Consider the following 21,021-nt stretch of genomic DNA (forward strand, 5'->3'; position numbering starts at 1 on the left):
TTTTAGGTGAGGGTTAAAATAGACGTATTAAAATAAACACAGCTGCTCACCTCCCTCAACCCAGTTTCATTTGTGGAAGAAAGTGAAAACTAAAAATTATATCATAGGCTCAAGAATCTGGATTTTTCCTGAACTCCCCAGGATGGCCATCACTCTTTTTTTTTTTTTTTTTTTTTGTAATGGAAGACAACTTTGTCTGCAAACTAGTCCAAACACAAGCTCGACACAGAGAGCAGCGTGGGAAGTGTTTGGACTTGCCTAAATCATCCCTTTCTCTTCTCCCTTCCCTATCCTGAATAATGATAAAGATGGATCATTTTAAACCATGTGCAGTCACTCCCTAAAGGGGCTCCATCCAAAGCTGGCACATTGCTGCTTCATTGTGTGGGAAATTGGGATTCACAAGTGGGCTTATGCAGCGCGGCTTTGCTCCCCCAGCCAGTAGGAACACAATACAGAATAGGGCCAAATGCTTTAACCTGCCACCTGCTCCAGGTTTCACTGCCCAGGGGTTCCCCTCCCCAGTCTCTGCCCAATCATCTGGCTCTACAAATAGCAATCCCCCAGCCTCTCCTCACTTCTCCTGCTGGAGCTGGGTGCTGGGCCCCTGTCACTTACCCTTGCCTAGGGAGCACCCAAGGACAAGCCACTGAGGAGGAGACCAGTACCCGCAACACTGAACAAAGGGGAAGTGGAATTCCTGGGGCTGGTCCTGCCCCAGGAGAAAGGCAAGCACATAGAAGAAAAATACCCAGAAAGAAAAAAGAATGGAAGGTCCCATTCACATGCACTGGGAGAGGAAGGTTAAATAAAGCAAACGAAAAAGGTCACCAAACTAATTTTGTACTGAAACCAATGAATTTAGATTGGAGGCCCAAAGGGGAAAGGTTAGGATGTTATCAGTGACATAATTTCTCTTCCCTTTTGTTAAAATGATTGGATATTAAACCCCTCCAACACAATGGGACATGCTTTCTGCAGGGTGGTGGGAAGCATTCAAAATCTTGCATTTCTTTGATTAATTTTTACATATATTATCCTCCTGAACTACAGACATTACACCATGAAAGCACAAAAACACATACATGTAGACTCAAACATATATTCACACATATGGTTTCAGACACAGACCGACTTCTGCTGACAGCCTGATTCAAGAGAGCTTTTTATTAGAATTAATTTCTGCATGTTTGCAGATGTTAAATTAGTTGCAATAAATAACAACAATAAGTCTGAAATCTGTCAACATCTTGAAAAATATTCAGAGAGCTATTTAGTATACGCTTATAATATTCATTGCTCCTAAAAGAGAAAATGATCATACAGTAACCAAACCCTAAGTAAGAGCTAAAGATATTCACCTCATGAAGCCATTTCTCAACTAGCCCCTTGGCACTTGCTGGAATTATTCTCAGCACGAGCTCTACTTTTTCATTTTCTGCTGACTCCATGTGGGTAATTTCTCTCTTGTGATTAAAAGTGAGCTTGTCAATTCCTTTAAAGCATTTCCTTAGGTTGGAGGTGGAGTGGATCCTTTGTCTCAAAAAGGATTCCTAATAGATCATTGCTGCATCTAGGGAAAAAAAAACCTGAAAAATGATAAAAAATGAACTTTAGAGGCATTTATATAAACATATTTTACACCAACACCAACAGCAGACAGATGAAATGGACTGTTTACCTTGAAAAGAATAGTCTTTTCTTCACCAGATAATCATTCAAGGCCTTCCTGAATGTCATCCAAAAGCGATTCTGCCTCCTTCAACTTATCCAGCATCTGGGGCTGCGAGATAACCCTTGTGGCATTGGTCTCCTTCACTGACTCCCTCGTTATTAGCCTCCTGGTGGGTGAGATAGAATACAGTGAATGTAATAACCATACTTCACACAACAGGCTCTCTCTCTCTTTTAAATTGAAAATCCCCTTATTACAAAACAAGGGGTGTTCTTTTTCTTCTACCTTTAAGTAGGACTGCCACATTCATTGCTTTTTACAAAAACGCAGCTGCTTTTTAAGCTACAGATAAATAGAATCTGCTAGGCAGTAATTCTGCTCAGTCTGAATGTATTATTTTCTAAGTCACTTTGGTGAAGCACTTTTTATTATGAACTGGAATGAACAGGGAAAGTCCTTTTCTCAACTAATTATGACTGCCTTGTTCTATACTATTAACTTACAATGCCAGATTGGTCAGCTTTTTTTTTTTTTCCTTCCTTCAACCAGTTCAACAAATTACCATGCTTTTTCTGGGAAATTAGAGAGTTAATTATTAAGACTTTATGAACTAATGATGAAAATATAAATAACACTGAAAAGTGTATCAATAACATTCAATCCCTTTGATATGCATTATGCAATCTCCTATTTTAACATTGCTGATGCATGGACAGCAGTTACTTTGACACAATCTACTGTATTTTATTCTCAAAATTCAACTAGGTATTTTCTAACCGAGGAAAAAGCAAAGCTGAAACACCATTTTTCATATACCTATCCCCTAGCATACTATTATTGTATTCCCTATTTATGAAAATCAAGAAAGACAGAATAGAAAGGAAAGCTATAAAGACATTAAACCAGGAAAACTTCAGGACATCTGTTGTTTCCCACTACAAGACATAATGTTGTATGTTTGATTTGAAAGACACTTGTGGTTTGTTTGTTTGTTTTTAATTAGCTACTTTAAGGAATGGATTAGTTTGCAAAGAAGATTTCAATATTCCCCAGTAATAATAAAAACTAGAATATCATTCTGAGGAGTTGAGGCCTTGAGTAATCCATAATGCCTGGCTTTGACCAGGTAAGTAAAACATAAAGTAAAACATAGCTACATTCCAAGTGGAAAACAACACCTTTAGTTTCATGGTTGTCCACACAGACAAACCGAGAAATGAAATATAAGCATTTGGGTATCACAACATAGATCCTTTTATGTAGTATATACTGTGCTGAATGGAATTCAAATAAATAAATAATAAAAATATTCCCTCCTTAAAATTAATTTTCAATACTTTTGAGTTGAAAACCATCAGTATGGTAGAAAAACCTATCAGCAGAACTGTTGCTACCCAGTATTCATGTTTGCAAATGAGAAAGAATTCTGGAAATGAGAACTTGTTCAATGAAAGAAAATTCACATCGCCTCCACCTTAATATCCCACTTGCATTCAAAATTATCCCATTCCTATCTATTTCTGTCTGAAATATTATGGGGGATCTTTATTGTACATTTTTCAAACACCTACTGTAAAAGAAATATATATATAGCTATAACAACAGTGGCGTTGCTTTAAGAAGCTAAAACTTGCTTCTTCCATGAGGTATTTCTCAGACCTCTGATACTCAGTAAACTATGGACCCTTTTGGGTTGCTTGTCTCCATATCTAGAAACCAACCTATGAATGCTGGAGTATCAGGAGAAGCCTAATTCATGTAGACTGAAAGCAGTTGGTTCTACTAAAAAATAACTCTACATGTATCAGTGGAGCTTCCAAGATGTGAAAGTAAATGAACACATCCACATGAACATTTATTTAACTTTTAGTACCAAGCTGAGTGTTCGTGTACACTCTAATATGTCCCTCCATATTTTCTTTGAAACAAGGACATAATCTAGCATATTGCAAATTTAGGTATGTTATCTTTTGCACTAAATTAATAAAAGAATTTTGAAATGCTTATTCCTGCTTGATTAAAAATATAACTGGATCTGTCAATTTAGCAACACTTCTTTTTAGGAAGTGACAATAAGGACTCTAAAAAAAATACCTGTGAATGTAAGAAGCCTTACCAATGTGGGGTAGTGTTTCTTTTAAATTAATTTCAGAATTAAAGATAACCTCAGTAATTTTGTTGAGAATGCCATTCTTTCAGGCATGAAAGGCCTTCAGATTACTGATTATCCCACTTTCAACATGGCCAGTATCAACAGAGCACAATATATTTTGATTAAAAATGAACCTATTTAATTTTAGCTGAATCAATTAAACACAGTGAAATAGTCAGGTTCCACCCTGTGCTCATCCTCGGCTGAGCACTCCCTGAGAGCTTTTCACAATAGCCAGGGTAGTGGTACAGAGCGATTGAGTGACTTGACAAACATTACAGCCCTAGTAAAGGCCCATTTACATACAGGGGCAAGATCTAGAAACTCCCAATTTTGTATTTTAGCCATGTGATGACGTTTCCCTTCACTTCAGAAGAGAGAATCAAAATGAAGAAGAATTCAGAAGAAAACAAAAGGAAAAACCCCAACCTCGATCTTTTACAAACCATTTTGCAGCTACTCCTTTCCCTTGCAACTCTATCAAGATAGCTAATATGGAAGACATATGTCTTTCAATGTATTATTTGCATGATTGAAAGCAAGTGTTTTACAGGTTCGCTTAGATATGCATGCATTTTGGATATTCTGCAGATCATTCATTAGCAGATCACATATATATCTAAACACTGACTCAATATTTCAGGGAAGAGACAGCAGTAAAGCCCAGGTTTTTTATAAATTTAAAAATAATTTAAGAAATATTTTGCTAAAAATGTTCTTTACCTGCTTCTAGTTTTACTTCATGGAGTACAGTGAGAAACAAGACATGCAGAAATGGTTGTTCGTCACTTGAATGTTAACTTACTGAGAGGCTGTGTCTCTATTGTTTCCGAGCTCATATCATAAAAACTAATTAGAAATCAATTTAAGACAATGAACTTTAAACTTTACTTTCCCCTCATTATTCTAAAGTGGCACAGCTAAGTTGGAAAAGTTTTAAATAATGGAAGTCAGTGAAGCCTAAATCACACACAATGGTGAAAGCTGAGATGTGAGATGGAGATGAAATCTTAAAGCTAATTAAATTCAACAAGAGCCTCTCAAAGGCAACATACCAGCTTAGCCTCCCATGCTAACATTTCGTTTTGAAGGGTGCAGTAAATGGAGGGCCTTTCATGGCTGCAGTTTTCACAATATGATCCACCAGCTAAACCTGAGAGGGAAGAGAAAAAAAAGATTAGATGCATGGATTACTGTACTGAATAGATGCCAAGGCCAAGATAAAAAGAATAGATAAGTTAGGGCTTCTGAGGAGCTAAATTTGAAGCCGGCCGGCAAAACGGATTGAACTTTATTACCTCTAGTCACTGAGAAATTCCCTAGACAGTTGGATGTAATTTGAAAAGGTCAGAAAAAAAAATTTCCTTCACAGTATTATTGCTTCATGCTTTAAGGGTGTACGATTGTGAGATGCCAGCTCTAATAATTTTTATTGACTTGCTCTAGAGAGACAGACAGATGCACAGAGAGTCACGACAGACAGATAAGACATATCCTACCTTTGTTTCCAGTTTTAAAACATATCACACAGTATTAGGTATGTTTTTAATGTTAATCATTTCATTTTATCCTTTGCCATATCTGAGTAGAATTTCCTTGTTTCTCTAAGACAGCACAGAAAGGGGGAGGGAGGGAAACTCTGTCCATAATGTTGGAAACTTGTTACAAATGTTCATATTTGATCTGAGCATTCATTGAATTCTATGTGAAACTGAAATACATAACTGAAATTCAGTAAGTGTAATAGGATTTTCTAGACATTTTTAAGTATACTCAGTTGATTTTTTTTTCACCTAAACGGGAGCAGATCTTACTGAATAGATTATAGGAATGACCTTCAGCATACTGACAGTACAAGCTTTTTTACCAGTGTGGCTGTCTTGGGGAAAAAAAGCCAAAATACAAAAAACCTCATGAAGAAACAGAAAACAAACCCACTCCAATTAAAGTAATTCAATTCTTTGACTTAGCGTTCACAGATGCTTGTAATCAAATATGAACATTTGCTAACATTACGCTTACAGTCAATTTTTTGTCATGCAATTAAAATCAAAAGAGGTTTAAGAACACAAAAGAAGAATTATCCAACCCAAGCCCTGGAAAATTTTAATTAACATTAGATTTTCTTTTGCTCAGAAGATATTTTCCTTCCATTCATAATACAAGCATATGTATTCCATGTATCCTGACCCTAAATGCACAGCAGAGGCAAATAATGGCCATTAAAATACAGCTCTGTGAGTTCCTCTACTGTATTATTTAAGAAATATTTTGAGGGGTTTATGACCCCTCCTGCAAGCTGACTAAACCTGTTTTCACTTGGATAAAAAAGCAATTTCCATATGGTCATGTTCCCTCCCTTCAAGTCCTGTACATCAGGAACTTCATGTTACATTCAGTAACATGAAATCACAGCAGAAGAGTTGCATATATATATATATATATATATATATATATATATTCACTCCTCCAGAACTTTATGCCTCTGAAAGCAAGTCAGAAACAAACTGTTTTTCCCAAAGAAGGAGTGACCGAGAAATTAAGTTCTCTTGTCCTTCTGACTTAAGCTCAAAGTCGAACTCATGTTTTTGCCAAAAAAACCCTTATTCATCATGAAAAATATATTTTTTCAAGACACAAACATTTCATGTCCTAACTCAATTTTCCAAAAATATTCCCCCATCAACATATTTTGATGCCATTTGCAACAAATTAACATGATGCCATGCCATTCCATGTTTGCAAGACACTCACTACCTTTGTTGCTATTCCTTTTTTCCCATCTCCTCAAGGGCAGCACACATAACAGACAAGTAACTTTAATTCCATATGTACCACATATGGAAGGGGTAGATCTCTAAAATGTTTCATATGACATCCCTCTCACTCTAAGACAAAAAATGTGTGAGAAGCTGATCCTATTTAACCCTATTTAACACAGGTGACAACACTCTCCATCTTTTATAATAATTTTTATGGTACTGTTTGCCTCCCATACGACTATTCGCCATGCTGATGGTAAAATTGCACAAAAATTCAAATATTGCTAACTTGCACTGTAACAATAGGTTTAATTAACCACCAAAACAGTTTGCTCAGAAAGGTGAGCAATGTTCAGTTACTTGTAATCAGGATTTCATTTTAAACAATATTTTCACAGTTTAACAAGTTGTTTGGTTAGGTGCAAGAATCACACTTCTTTCCTTTCCAGCCTTTAAGACTAAAGTGTTGTGATCCAAGTGGAACACCAGTTGGTGTAACAGGATCCCACCAGTAGGATGTCATACTTTTTGTTTTTCTGTGTGTGACCAGGAGACTGTGGCATTTATATATATTCAATTTGAAAATGAAGACCTTGCAATTCTGTGTCCTAATGAAAGAACTATAGGTGCCTTTGTCTTGTGAACACTAGATTACTGAAACCCATCCAGCATGTGATTTTAGCCAATTGAAAAAACCTGAATCCACACAATATTTTTTTTTCTGTTGGAAGCACATAACCATGAGTGCTACAAGACAGGTATTGCCTGTAAGGTCTTTCACGTGAATGAATCCTGCCCTTCATTTCTGATACAAAGCTGCTTCTCCCCAAACAGCTGTAACAAAGGAAAATGCCATTTGTCTGTCCTGACCAACAGCCAGAGTCCTCGCAGGACTTGAGGGATGGCTGCATTCTCATATTTTTTTACCAAGATTAGATATCACCCATGTATTCCTCAATTTTGTTCTGACCAGCTGACATGCCTAAGCTGTATCCCGCTTCTTAAGAGGAAAATGTCCAATCAAACAAAAAAACCCAGAAAAACTAGAAAAACAAAAAGCTGGCTTCAGAGCATGCCCCAGACACAATGCTAAGTTTTAGATGAACTCCAGCATAACTTCAACCTGCAGCAGGCCATGTCGCTCACACACATAATTCATGCAAAAGAATTAGGTAGCTATTTTACAGATGAGGAAGAAATGCTTGAGAGATGGATATGAGTATAATTACTATAATAATAACTCCAGAAAGCAGTGTTAAGTGGTAGCTACCAGTTTTACTACTTTCAAATACTCCAACAGGTCTTCTTTCTGAATGAACTAGCTACTGGAAAAGGCTGGTGAACTTGTTTGGTTGTTTGTGTGCTTTTGGTTTTGCATTTTTTGTTACGCTCAATACAAAAAGTTTCTCAAAGAAGACATAGGAAACATTTCAGCATCTTACATCATACTAGGGCAGCTAAAATTGTTTTGTAGCCTTCAGAATAGGTCCCAAATATTGATGGCCTTAAAGGTCTTTTCCAACTTAATGACTCTATGAATCTTTGTCAGTTAATCACTTAGCAAATATTTGCTTTCTCTTAAAAGCCACTCTATGATGTGTGTAATTTGAACCAGTAATTTTTTGCTATACAGAAGAAATAAAGCACTCTCAAAAAAGGCTGCAATACACTTACTAGATATAATGTTTATGTCTTGAATGGCAACTCATTCTTAAAATAAATCAGACCTTCTTCAAGATGTTGGAAAAAAACCACACTTTTGGATTTACTATGTATAATAGTATATTTTGCCAAATTCTCTCCTGTGAGCACTAATTCAGCTCTAATATAATTAGACTTAACATGCAAAAAATTAGGTTTGAGAACAATGAAATGCAATTAAAATACCATATGTACTGCAGCAGAGATAACATTTTATGTATGTTTAGTGGGAAGAAAGAGAAAATCCTTTCTTGTTATTAAAGTTATAATGAAGGGACCTCAAAAAATATACATAGGTACAAGAGGAATTTATAACTGATTTTTCCTCTCAGTATTTCAGCTAGCAATTCAGTGTTGGTTGATCCTATTAATGAAAATCGAAACATTTGATAAACAACAGTTGCTATCAGTTGAATTCTCCTGTATTTCTAAGAAGAAAGGTGAATATATATTTCCAATCAGCAGTTGTTTTAAAAGGATTATCTGATACACAGTTCTTAATGATTTGGGCATTGCACATTGAACTTTAAGCCCTTCACCATTTTTCTACAGTAAACTTAAATCAACTGTCAGAAAGCATCTTTATTCAGTATATTGCTGAATCCTCTTCAAGCTGTACTCACTATAAATAAATATTTAATAAAACTGAATGTCAATTTTTTGCACATCTTTTCCTTGGTATTAGAACTGGTTTTGGAACCCAGAACATACAAGTGAGTAAAGTGTTGGCTGTCCTACAAAAGTATAATGAAGATACAGCCAAGGATCTTCTCATGCTATTTTTCATATCATCAAGCAAACTAGAATTTATATAATGCAATACAGGCACCACAGGTTTCTTTTTCAAATTCTGTGTTCCTAATAGATGAATGTCTTTTTTTTAGGCCTCAGATTTCACTTTGAGTGAAGCTGACTCTCTGTGGGTTCTACTTCAAAAATTAAACTCTGAAATCATTTAAACCTAGTAGCTGTGGTAAGAAAAGCTCTTTTTAAGGACAGAATTTCTTTAACATCTACCATTAATTTAGGTATTTAATCATTTCTTTAAAAGAGTTTTGGAGGACTCTTTTTGGCTTTCTGTCCTGACGTAGCACTGATCCATCTCCAGCCACACTAAAGCTAGAAAGCAGTAACATGCACCTACTTTTTGCTGAATTTCCTTGTTTGTCAAGTGAAATTAAAGTTTCAATTACATAATACATACATATAAATATGTATACATCTATATATATGTAATATATTACAAATAAAGCCATTGATGAACTGTGAGGACCATCAAGAAGTCATTTTAGTTTGTACTGTACAAGCTAGAATGGATGCACCTGTTGCCCTGAAGAGACTCTTCATTAAGTTAAAAAATACAGTGTTTTCATTATATTGTAGCTATCCACCGCAGCTTTATAACATTTCAGTATTTGATCACTTATAGCATATTTGTCTTTGACAAACAAGACCAAGAGTTAAAATGGTACCGTTCATATTGATGTCTCCCTTCTATATCATGCTATTTACAAGAATGGGGTATTTTTTCCTTTACTTGTATCAAAATAGTAAGTCTTCAGCTCCTTCCAGCACAGACCACAACCCAACATATTCTCTACTTTCTTCCCTCAGAGGCCTTATAACTAAAGTTGGAAATGAAAGAGAAACACAATGGCTTGCCTAAATCTTTCTTTTATCTCTCCTTCACACATGCGTGGACTTACAGGGTTGTTTTATTCTAAAGAAAAGAAAGAGATCTTATAGAGAAATACATGGAACAAGTAAGGAATCAAAGTTCATGCTATAATGAGGAAATGGGGAAAGAGTTAATATTGTGCATAACATTTTAGAGCACACTAGCATTGTTGAAGCCAGACTCAAATTGTATAGGTACAAAAGGAAAAGGACAATCAAATCAAAAACTTTTAAAAGTTACACAATCTAACAAAAAAAAAAAAAAAAAAAAAAGGCTGGGTAAAATAATATCAAGATTTGATTTTACACATCTGAGAGCTCATGTGCTTGGAAAGAAGTATTTTGTTGCACTGGGAATTCGTCCAAGTTTTCTTCCTTCTTTCCAAAAGTAAAATTTCCATTCTCATATACAGAGAGAAAATTAACATTAAAATAGTCTCTGATTTAAACACTAAGTCTAATACTACTCTGAGGACTAATAAGCATACAGATTATTTTCATCTAAGAGAAAAAGCACTTTTTAGGCTGTTCAGAAAAAGACACTGGCAATTTCTGGAATATACTCCAAATGCCCCAATAATGGTCAACCAAAGTGGAATTGTCAAGAAAAAGAAAAGAGAGATGATGAGAGTTTTGATAAATTTTCTATGTGATCTTCAAAGCCATTTTGATAGGCTATGCATTTGTACATGCATACACATGAGTATGCCAAATACAGATAGAAACACATTTGCTATACTATGCAGTGACAACTTTCAGACAGGCCTTTTCACTACTTTAAATGCAGTTAGGCATATTTTTATCTGGTCTTGCAATTTTCCTTCTGACAACCTATAGGCTTGGAAAAGCCATTATTCAAAAATCATGTCTCTTGCAGTAGATACTCACTCAAATTAAATGCTCTGTCTTTATGGCAACATAAAAATGCCACACACAGATTGGTTCATAACTGCTGTGCAAGCATCAGACAGTGCATACATACACACTCAGGAAAAATCAAACTAAATTCAAATGCTCATAATGTTTGTACTACTTCTCAGTTGGCACAGCTGACAATTGAAACCTGAAATAGTTCATTAATAGACATAAGAAAACTTACTGTCTTATGTTGAGGCTTTAGTCATTTCATGCTAGTTCTGTCTGAAACAGGAACTGGCCCAAAGTATGAACTTCATAAGTTCACACAAGTACACCTTCACACAATTACATATGCAATATCTACCAGAAGAAAGGGTTGCAGCATCATTGTCATCGATGATGAGGAACGTTAGATGGGGGCAACACAATAATAAATTGAGGGACTATTGAGGAGAGGTAGTAAGAACAAAGCTATGTGAGGTTGAAAAGAAGACAAGAAATCTCTTATGTCATTGACAAGGGAACTAATGGAGTTATCTAAGAAAGGAATTTATTCACATAGCTTGAGTCTTCCTTTCTGAGCATATTTCTGCACAGACTTGGACAACAACACAACAAGCAGACTATCTCTAATGTGGTACTGACCTACTCTGCTTTTCCTTCTCTTACTATCTTGTGTAGTTTTAGATAGTTGAAAGTAATTTTAAATTAAAAGCAGATTGTTTCTAATTAGCATAAAGAAATATAAGAGGAACAATTTAGTCTGTATTGAAGAATAGAGAAAAATGTAGGAAATTTAATTTTAAAGTAGAATTAACAAAGACCAGTGATGTGAAAAAAACTTTTAGTTATCAGCCTTGATTTGATAGAAGTTTGCAGATAACATACAGTTATTGCGCTTGTCCTTTTGACATACATATGGTGACTTTAAATACAGACATGAAGTAAATTAATGAATGATTAAAGGAAGGTTGAAGCTGAATCTGAGCAGAAGAAACAGAAGAACATCTAGCAGAGAAAAGCATATGGAAAAGTTCACATACAAAGTGAGTGCGATTCTGTGATAGCACAGAAATAGTTGATCAAGTAGGAGTTTGCTAGACTTTTTGAAACCTATGCTGACACAAGACACTTAGTAAAAAAATATTCACCCTTAGTGGTAGCACCAGATGTCTGGAGTAGCCTAGTAGAGTAACACACTTTGGTTTTGTCTTTCAAAGGTAAAAGAACTTTTTTTTTCGGGTACATAGCATTACTCACACACTATTAGAAAGAAAGAGCAATTGCAGTATAATAAAGACCAAACTAAAACTCATGGTCAGCCTTAAGACCTTTAAGTAGAAGAGAAATATGATCAAGAAGCAAAATCAAAATTACCCAAAATGTGTTCCAAGCACAAGGAGAAAGGGACAGACGTGAAAGAGGATCAGGGTAAAAGATGACGTGAGATACAGTGATAGTATAGAAACAAAGTGAACATAAAATAGCAACTGGACTATAAGAGAAAAGGAGTCTGGAGACAGGGGACACAGAATATGGAAGAGACTAGAGGCAGTCTTCCGGCAGGGTCCTGAAGGCATTTTTAAACAGGGACCCTTCATACCAATGGATACTTTGAGATGCAACATGAAAGAGAAAGGATATGTAATATGTTCTCCCCACTTTCGAGGGGAATGTTAGTTGCTTAATGTTATACAATGAACTTTAAAAATAGAGAACATTTAATTGTGCAATAGGTTTAGAATAAAACTGACTTTAAAAAAGCCCAAGTGAGTTACTGAGATGTAAGTTATTTTCTATAAGTGAACTGTAAGGTGTTCTAGTAAATTTATAACAAAAAAACCTTCTTCAGAATGCATCAGATCTCAAAAATTCAATGCTGGAAATTAGAATAGATATGAAAAAATGTCAAAAATTATCCATAAAAGCAGAAGATACTTTTTGACTTGCACTCTATAAAAGTGCAAGCACTCCCCGGTGCAGCAACAGTAGTCTCCTTGTTTTGAGAAATAACTTAACAAGTCAAAGAGGTAGCCCAAAGAGCCAAAACTGACACATTAATAGCTTGGAAGACCAGAAACATTGCTCTGATTTTGGAACAAAAAAATCCCTGGAATCCACTGAAAATATCCCAACAGGGGGATGAATACATATAGTCACTCAGCTCATTCACAGAGCAGAAACAGTGTCTCATTTTTCCTTCCATGTCAGCCCTGTATGACAAGAATTCCAGTAATGTGGAATGCCAAATAAAAACCTAAAGGCGTTTAAGGTGGAGATGAAGAGAGAATTTCTGCATTAGCAACAGGTTGGTCTTTCTGTTGTAGGGGAAAAAAAGTGAAATTCAACACGAATGATTAAGTAAGATGCAAGACAGATGAGTTCAAATCAAAGATACAAATAAACTGTGCCAGAAACCATTTCCATTCTTAGATGGGCTTGTCCCTGACCAGAGATGTAATGTCGCTACATGATGTGGGAATGTAAGACTGGTAAAGGTGATGCTGAGTGAAGAAGAGGAATCACCTTTTGTATTATTTCTCCTTGGTTCCTGTCTGCTGTTCAGGTTAAGTACATTTCATACGAACCAGGTCTCCTGGATACTTCAGATCTTTTTTACAAGAGTGCTTATATCCATGGCTTTCACATGGGCATTAAAACGTTTTGATTCCAGTCAACCAAAAGTGATCTATTCTCTATAGGAATTTGATGACCACTCACTTTTATTGATGCAGAATTTTTTTGAGAAATAAAAGCAAAACAGGCAATTAGTCATGACACACAGGTTCTTTTTCCTGCATGATTTTTTGTGTCCTTCTTATCTGAGGGTTGACTGCACAGCTCATAAGTATTTGTTTATTATTTGCTTAGTTTATGCTTAAACTAGTTAATTTAGGAGCTAAAGAAAGATATAATCTTTAAAATGTTATTGTATCTCTTCAGTAAGTGATTTTATACAAATTCTGTAGAATGCATAGTTTGGGCACAGCAGGTGTCAGAAGATATCAAGCACACTTTTATATTGTTGACTGAAAACCAGAACCTGTTGCAAGGCTAAATCAGCTTTTGCAGCTGTATCATATACATACCCTGAGTAACAGCTGACTGCTGCCACCAAGATTCTGGCCTGAACTTCTATTTTAAAGGCCAAAAGCAAATACTGCAGACTTCTTTCCCACTGATTTTGCTCTCAAAAATTGGTTGAGTAAAGGTCGACTTTCTATATCAAGTGTTGTCTTTCTTTAAACATTTATGTGGAAGTTGCTGCTTTATTTTCTATGGAAAAAAAGGCCTTGGTAGAGTCTTTTAAACTATGGGTTAATACATTTTTTCTTTCACCTACCAGTTGATTTGAAGATCTTGTCTATGAATCATTTATTCCAGAAATTTGCTAGTAAGAGCAATGTCTGAACACAAATTTTCATGAATTTTTCAAACTCCATCTTAAAACTAAACTTAAAACTTTGGATTTGTGTGTCTCCCTCTTTCCCTTTCTGTGTTTCAGAAGCTGATGCTTCTCTCTCTCTTTTTCAACTACTCTTTGCATGAAGAAGTCAAACTCTATTGAGGGTGGTGAAGTACTTGACATTAACTGGTCTAGTATAACATTTTATGACTCAGAGCTCCTGATAAATGTGATTTATTAGGGCTAAAAGCTTTTTGCTAGGTCAGATGTCTGGACTGAAGAGACAGTTCATTATAGAGGATCACTCATATTTAGCAATGTAATAGGAATGAAGCAATTTTTTTATCATAGTGGTCCAAATCTGACTTGTTCCACTACTGTTCTCCTCTTCAGCCAGAGTTAATTGTCATCTGAACAATGAAGGTACCTGGAACTAATTTATTTAGGAATATGTTCCATCTATAAAGCTTCTGATAATGGAGTACAAGAGGCCATGACTAAAGGATTCAGGTATAAAGTTTAAGACCTTAGATAATTACTTGCAGAAAATATCATCAGCTCTATGTGTCAACTTATACAAAAAGAGAACTATTGAACCTTTTAAAAGGGAGTATTGTGTTCACAAAATTCAAGTAACCAGGAAAATTTCTATTCACCATAATGGTAGAATAACAGAGTCAAAAGAGTTCTTTCTCTCATTGCAACACACAGAAGGAAATAGATTCCAACCAGTTGAGATCAAAAGATCTGACACTATGGTTAAGTATAACGATAGCTACCTACGTTGAACCAGGACCACTGCAAATATCTTGAGAACATTTGTGAAAGAACTGTCCAAAATAAGAAAATTAGAACATTACAAGTCAAATTACTATTTGGTACAAATAGGTACAGTACTCACAACCCTTGCTTTTTATTTTGTCAAGACATTGCACATAAAGCTTCTGATGGAATTACTGAATTTCACATGGGAGCTGACCCCTGAATATTTAAGCTCTGAAGCAAAAGAATAAATGGATTGAAAACTGGACATATGCCGTGTGGCAACTGGTCTACATTAAGAACACTTATGCTCTAGATATTCTTTTGTACTACTTTAAGACTTATTTACAGTTTTGCATCCAACTGAACTATGAAGAGGGATTAAGTGCAAAAATGGAATACCTTAATCTGTGCTGCTTTAAACAAAATGTAAAAAAATAAATTGTATTTGTATTTTCCTGGACAGATTAATGCAGTTAAAGGCCTTTCCATGAAAATCTGAAACATGTAGCCTGAATGTCATATTAGATGAAAAAAACAGATTTTTTAAAATTCTTGCAAAAGGAGAAATCTCTGTTGTTGCAAAAGTTCTTTTTATGAGATCTATTTAATCTTTCTGTTATTTGGTTTTATTCCATTTACTATCCAGCCTTATTACATTTGCAAAATAGCTTGTTTATCTTCATTCTGGGAAAGTAGGTGCCTATAATTTGCAAATATGTAAGTCAAAAATAGACCAGTTAGATGTTCCTGGTTGGCACATTGTCAAGGCACACAATGAGGGAGGCTCCCTCCTCTCTCTCACACACACACACACTCACACACACTCCTTTCTCTTTCACAGACACACACTCAAAAATGTATCCAGTAGAGTAAAATATTCACATTAATACTGGAAGCAATGGAGAAGAACCCCGGTCGACATCCCATCTGTTCCCTTGAATTAAATTTAGAATTCATATGTAATATAGACATTTCTGTCTGAATATCATAAAGCCCTGACACATTCAGAGTTTCATTAAAAAGCTCTGAGATGTGACTTGAATAACAATCTGTCTTAGCTAATTAGTATTTTCAGTTTAGCATATTCACTTTCAAACGTATTGCTGTTTGCACATGGTAATTTAGGTAAACAGAGCCCATCCACAGCTGCATCAATTAACACTGCTAATCAAAACTGAATTCAGGTAATTAGGCACATTTATGCAAAAAATGTGTAATTTGTGGGGAAAGCTAGATTCTTCAGTAATATTTCAATAAGTAGGAGTCTCTTTTTTGCAAATAAGGCAAGAATATAGTGGTAAATCAGCTCTAACATATACATGATACGTAGTCAGTCACAAATATCTAAATTAAATCTCACTAATTGGTCTGTATTTTTAGAAATGTGTCAATATTTTTTTCATATAAATGCTTTCCTCAGTGTTTCTACAGGAAAGAGTGGATTTGTTTGTGCCAGAAGTTTTAGTGATTTTAAAAGTTAATGTTTTCTCAAGCCGTTTTTGAACTGTTGAACATGATGGTCTGACTTTTTCTCATTTTCAGACAGGAAAATTGTAATGAGAAAGCCCTCAGATAAATTAAAAGTTTAATTTCTTCAAAGAAGGTACATTTTGATTTACTTTAAAGAAAAGCTAAAAATTTCCACCATCATCTATTTCAAGAATGTAAAGTGGTAAATACCTCAAAAATATCCTGCCTTGACCTACCAAGTTTCACTTCCTTTCCTTCCCTTTCTCTCACTTCATCCAAAATTTGAAACTCTCCAAAAACTACAAAAAACCCCAAATCCAAGCAGTGTAAGAAACTGCATATTCATAAGAGAATTTTAATTTCTATTGAAATTAAATGAAGAAATGTTCATTGAAACATTATACTCCAACAGTTTTCATATGCAGCTATTCAAGTTATTCAAATTCAATTCTCTGTTATGCACACTTTCAGAAAGCTACACAGGTCTGATGAACAAGGAATGCAATTATCAACTTGCAGCTAATTTTCCATGATGAAAAGAAATACCTAGGCAATTGCTGATTTTTAACAGAAGCCTAAAATTAATCTACAGTTTTGTATCTTCTCCCTGATTTGAGGCTAACTCTGGGGGAAAATATGCAATACATTTTTGTGCAGGTTTGCAACATGGAATATATAGCTTCTGCTAAATACATCATTGTGAAAAAAAAAGAATTCTTTATAATTTTAAGGTGTAAGCCTAAGTAACTACTGAAACTGCAGTGTGTTTTCCAATTATATGTAATGCAGTGCATATCTCATTACTCAGAAACTTATTTCTATATATAAAACTGCAGTTTGTTCCATTATAAAATATTTTTTTTAATGCTTCAGTTAAAATGGCTTTAAACCTCCAATTTTCATTTAGCTATTGGCTGAGTAACATACTGAAAGGAGATTGAAATGAGTTGGAAGAGGAAAAATGGAGCCTGTGGCAGGAGTAGAATTTTGAGGTATTTTCTTTTCAAATAATCATAATGACTACTGCTAATTTTAAAAATGCTGAACAAGATAATTTCTAAACAATTTTAAGACCAACATAAAAATATATGTAGTTCCCTATGTCATTCTCACTGGGAGCAATAGTAGGGGCAAACAAAGTTTTAGCTGCACCTTTTTCAGGGGTTTTTTCAAGAAAGAAGCAGTCACCTATAAGACATGCCACATGCTAAGCATCTCACTGATCTCTCACGTGACTTGTTAACATTGACATACAGTGAAGATCACCAAAACAATCTTATGTGACTTGTCTCTGAAAGAACCTGCTTGATAAATGCTTTTTCAAAAGAGCAAAGCAAAAGGCGCGATGACTAATGGTGTTTATTTTAGGTGTTATAGTCCATAGGAAGTGAGGACACAGACAAAATCCTTGCCTCCTCCACCAGCCACATCGTTAGCACTTTTTTTTTGGCCTAAAGTAGTCAAACTTCCCAGAAATACTTTACTGTACTGCCCTGTCTCTTCCACCTGACTGCCTCAGTAAATGTAAGTAGACACAGTTAGGAGAATCTCTTCACTGAACACATGTGTATTTATCATACGTTATTACCTCATCATGAATTTCCCTGATGCACCTCCCATTTGAAAATTTTATATCATGCTAGAGCATCATTATTTCATGCAGTTTGGAGGGGTTTTTTTCTGCAGAGATTTAATAAATTTATGGTAGTATGAACTGATAACAGACAAGAAAATAATGCCTATCTCAAAAGGAAAAAGGCTATATAGGAAAGTTGGCTGGTAAATAGGTGATTCTGACAGATGTAGCTCCATTTTTTCTCTCCTGCATTGCTCTACTGTAAAATATGGAAAATAATTGAGGCATTTTTCTACTTAAAAAAAAAATTAAAATTGGATTTTACATTCCAATTACCATTAATTAAAATACGATGGATATGCATGACTACAAAGAATCAAAAATGTTGTTTTCATCAATTTAAATAAAAGTTTCATCCTATTTGAAACATTCAAGAGTATTCCAGATTTATAAGCAAAACAATAAATATTTGAAGTTATTTATTTTCTCCACAGAGCGTGAAACTCATTATTCATAACATAAAAACGTTTAAAATCTTCATGTTCCAGGTATTCATATGGTTAATTCAAGAACATGCAAAAAATTTTAGTTTGAGAAAAGCAAAAGCAAGAGCCAAAAGCCAACAATTAGTACTCTACACTTTACATGAGGAAAAAAAACCACAATAATTTGCAATTGTTGAAGGAAGTTCTAGTTCCATAATTAAAAATCAGCCAGAGATCCTTTTGGTAAATGGATCTCTTTGTTAAATATCCCACTAATCCAAGCCTGAAGGTATAATTCAGTACCCTGGAGGATCCCCTCTATACTTTTGCCAGCTGTTCCATTTAGGTCACTCTACCACAAGTTTAGCTTTTATCTATTCCTCACTTTCTTCGCTGGGTCCCAGAAGCAGCAACCCATCTCTCTGAAGGCTGTTTAAAGTGTAAATGAAAAGACAAGACAGAAGTGAGCTGCTACCTCAGGGTCCTTAATTTCTGCACTGCAATTCCTTGGACTTCCCTACCTTGACAGATGCAATATGAAATTTTCCTTGATGAAAAGTGAGGAGATAAACTGAATATGGAATGCAGATGGCACATTCATTATCATTTTAATGCTTTACAGCTGCATGAAAGAATAGGAAATTTTACTAGTCCGCTCAAGACCAAACAGTTGTAGAAGCCCTTCTGCCCTTCAGCCCAATTCCCAGCACTACTGCTGTTGGCATGCAAGCAAAAACCTTCAAAGAGCTATTTTATCTCTTCTCAGGTGGTCAGGGAGAGGTGGATTCAAGCAGAGGAAATAAAAAGAAAGAAAGAAAAAAAAAAAGGCAAAGAAAAAAAATCCATCGTCGTCTGATCCAGTATAGTGTATGCCAAAGACCATGGGTGCAGACCTGACTGTCTTGCCTTCCTCTTCTGGACTGGCAGGTGAGGGAAGGAGACAGTAATTCTTGAAGGACTTGTTCATGCAAGTTAAACCAACCCCAAAACTACTTCTAATTTACCATTATTTTGGTGCTTTTAACAAAAATATAATTTCCTAACAAAAGCAACAAAAATAGGTGAACTGGATCCATTTATAATAGCTGTAGTCAGTGTAAATTTAAGCCCTCAGAGAGTCATTATAGTCCTCCAGAAGGACTTTTTGACAGTATGCTGCTTTATAACAACACCCTGATCTCTTACTCTGCAAAAGTTAAGAGTAATTCATTATAAAACAAATCACTGTTCTGACATTCATTTTTCTGCTAAATAAAAATAAAGAGTCAGGCCGATACTCTGGGAGCAATTCCTAAGTGTTTAACTTTTAATGAAAGATTTATAAAAAATGCAGCAAGCATATTACTGAGGTCTTCCAATTCAAAATTAAGTAATAAAGTTTGCACACACAGATACAAACTGTAATGTGAAGCAGTATAAGATCTGTTGGAAATTACCTTACTAGATATTTTAAAATGCTGTTCAGTAGCATAGCCACAGCAACACCAACAACCATCTGCAAGACTTACACATGCAAGTAATCCCACAGGCTTTGAACAACTACTAAGATCATGCCCTGATCCTACCCATCCAGCACAACGTACTGGCTGCAGCCTCAGAAGCCGCTTGCTCACCCTTGCAGGAAGGATGGGAATCATATCCCTGAAGCAGCGCAGCAATTCGCACACCTGCACTCAGCCTGTGCTGGAGGAAGCGCTCTGTCAGTCAAAAAGTACGGTTCTGCAAGCTCGTACATCTGACGTTCAAGGAGCGGGGAGAAGGAAAAAGCAACTCGAAGAACATGGATGCAACTTAATTTCTAATTCTGCGATGGCTCACACAGGTGAGCAACCCATCTCTGACACGCCGCCCCGTGAGGCTGGGCAGGGACTCTCACCTGTGTCGTGCTGCCCTGCACGCGTCATCTGGCTTGGGGTCTCCGCTCGCAGATCAAGCATATCCACAGTGATTTGCACTGCTTACCTCGCTGACGCTTCCACGGTCTCCTGCCGGCATTCCTGCACGTGAAGGTCCATTGCAGGCAGCTGCTCCCAAGTTCAGCGTCCCCATGGCACGGCTGCTCCGGCGGGTGCCAGCAGAGCAAAGGCAGGTTGCCACTGGCCAGTTCCAACACAGCCCAGCCGCGCGCTGTCTGCAATCACACCTCACTGAGTACAAAACGAAAATTAAAACGTTTTTTTCTCTTACACTTAGAACAGTATGCTATATCATTTGTGTTTGCATTTAAATTGGACAGAATAATTTACTGCTGGCTTTTAATTTCAGAAGGGTTAATCACCTCAGCAAAGGTCAATCAAACTTTAATCTCCAATAAAATTGCAGTAGCTTCAGTTACCTGCTGGACATTTATTATATTCTTATTTCCATGCAAAAGGATGCATCACTAATCTTCTAATTCTTTACATTAGCACATTTGCCATTAACATTTTACTAAAATTATTAATTCCTCCAAAACTATTATGAGAGCTCATTTCTACACATCTCAGAAGATAAT

At 35.8% G+C, this 21,021-nt stretch overlaps 1 long non-coding RNA gene across 2 annotated transcripts in view; it reads right to left on the minus strand.

The window, feature by feature from the left end:
- Positions 1-224: 224 nt before the first annotated feature.
- LOC137475043 (uncharacterized) overlaps positions 225-21,021 on the minus strand; it is a 50,330-nt gene continuing 29,533 nt past the window's right edge. The window contains exons 3-6 of one of the 2 annotated variants that reach the window (XR_010999655.1): positions 20,490-20,658; positions 4,883-4,980; positions 1,682-1,841; positions 225-1,589 (exon numbers count right to left, since the gene is read on the minus strand). This is a non-coding gene — a long non-coding RNA (uncharacterized lncRNA). Of the gene's footprint in view, positions 1,590-1,681; positions 1,842-4,882; positions 4,981-20,489; positions 20,675-21,021 lie in introns of both variants that reach the window. The other variant, XR_010999656.1, reaches the window with a different exon arrangement.

The sequence above is a fragment of the Anomalospiza imberbis genome, chromosome 5, assembly GCF_031753505.1.
Source record: "Anomalospiza imberbis isolate Cuckoo-Finch-1a 21T00152 chromosome 5, ASM3175350v1, whole genome shotgun sequence".
Classification (NCBI taxonomy): Eukaryota; Metazoa; Chordata; class Aves; order Passeriformes; family Viduidae; genus Anomalospiza; species Anomalospiza imberbis.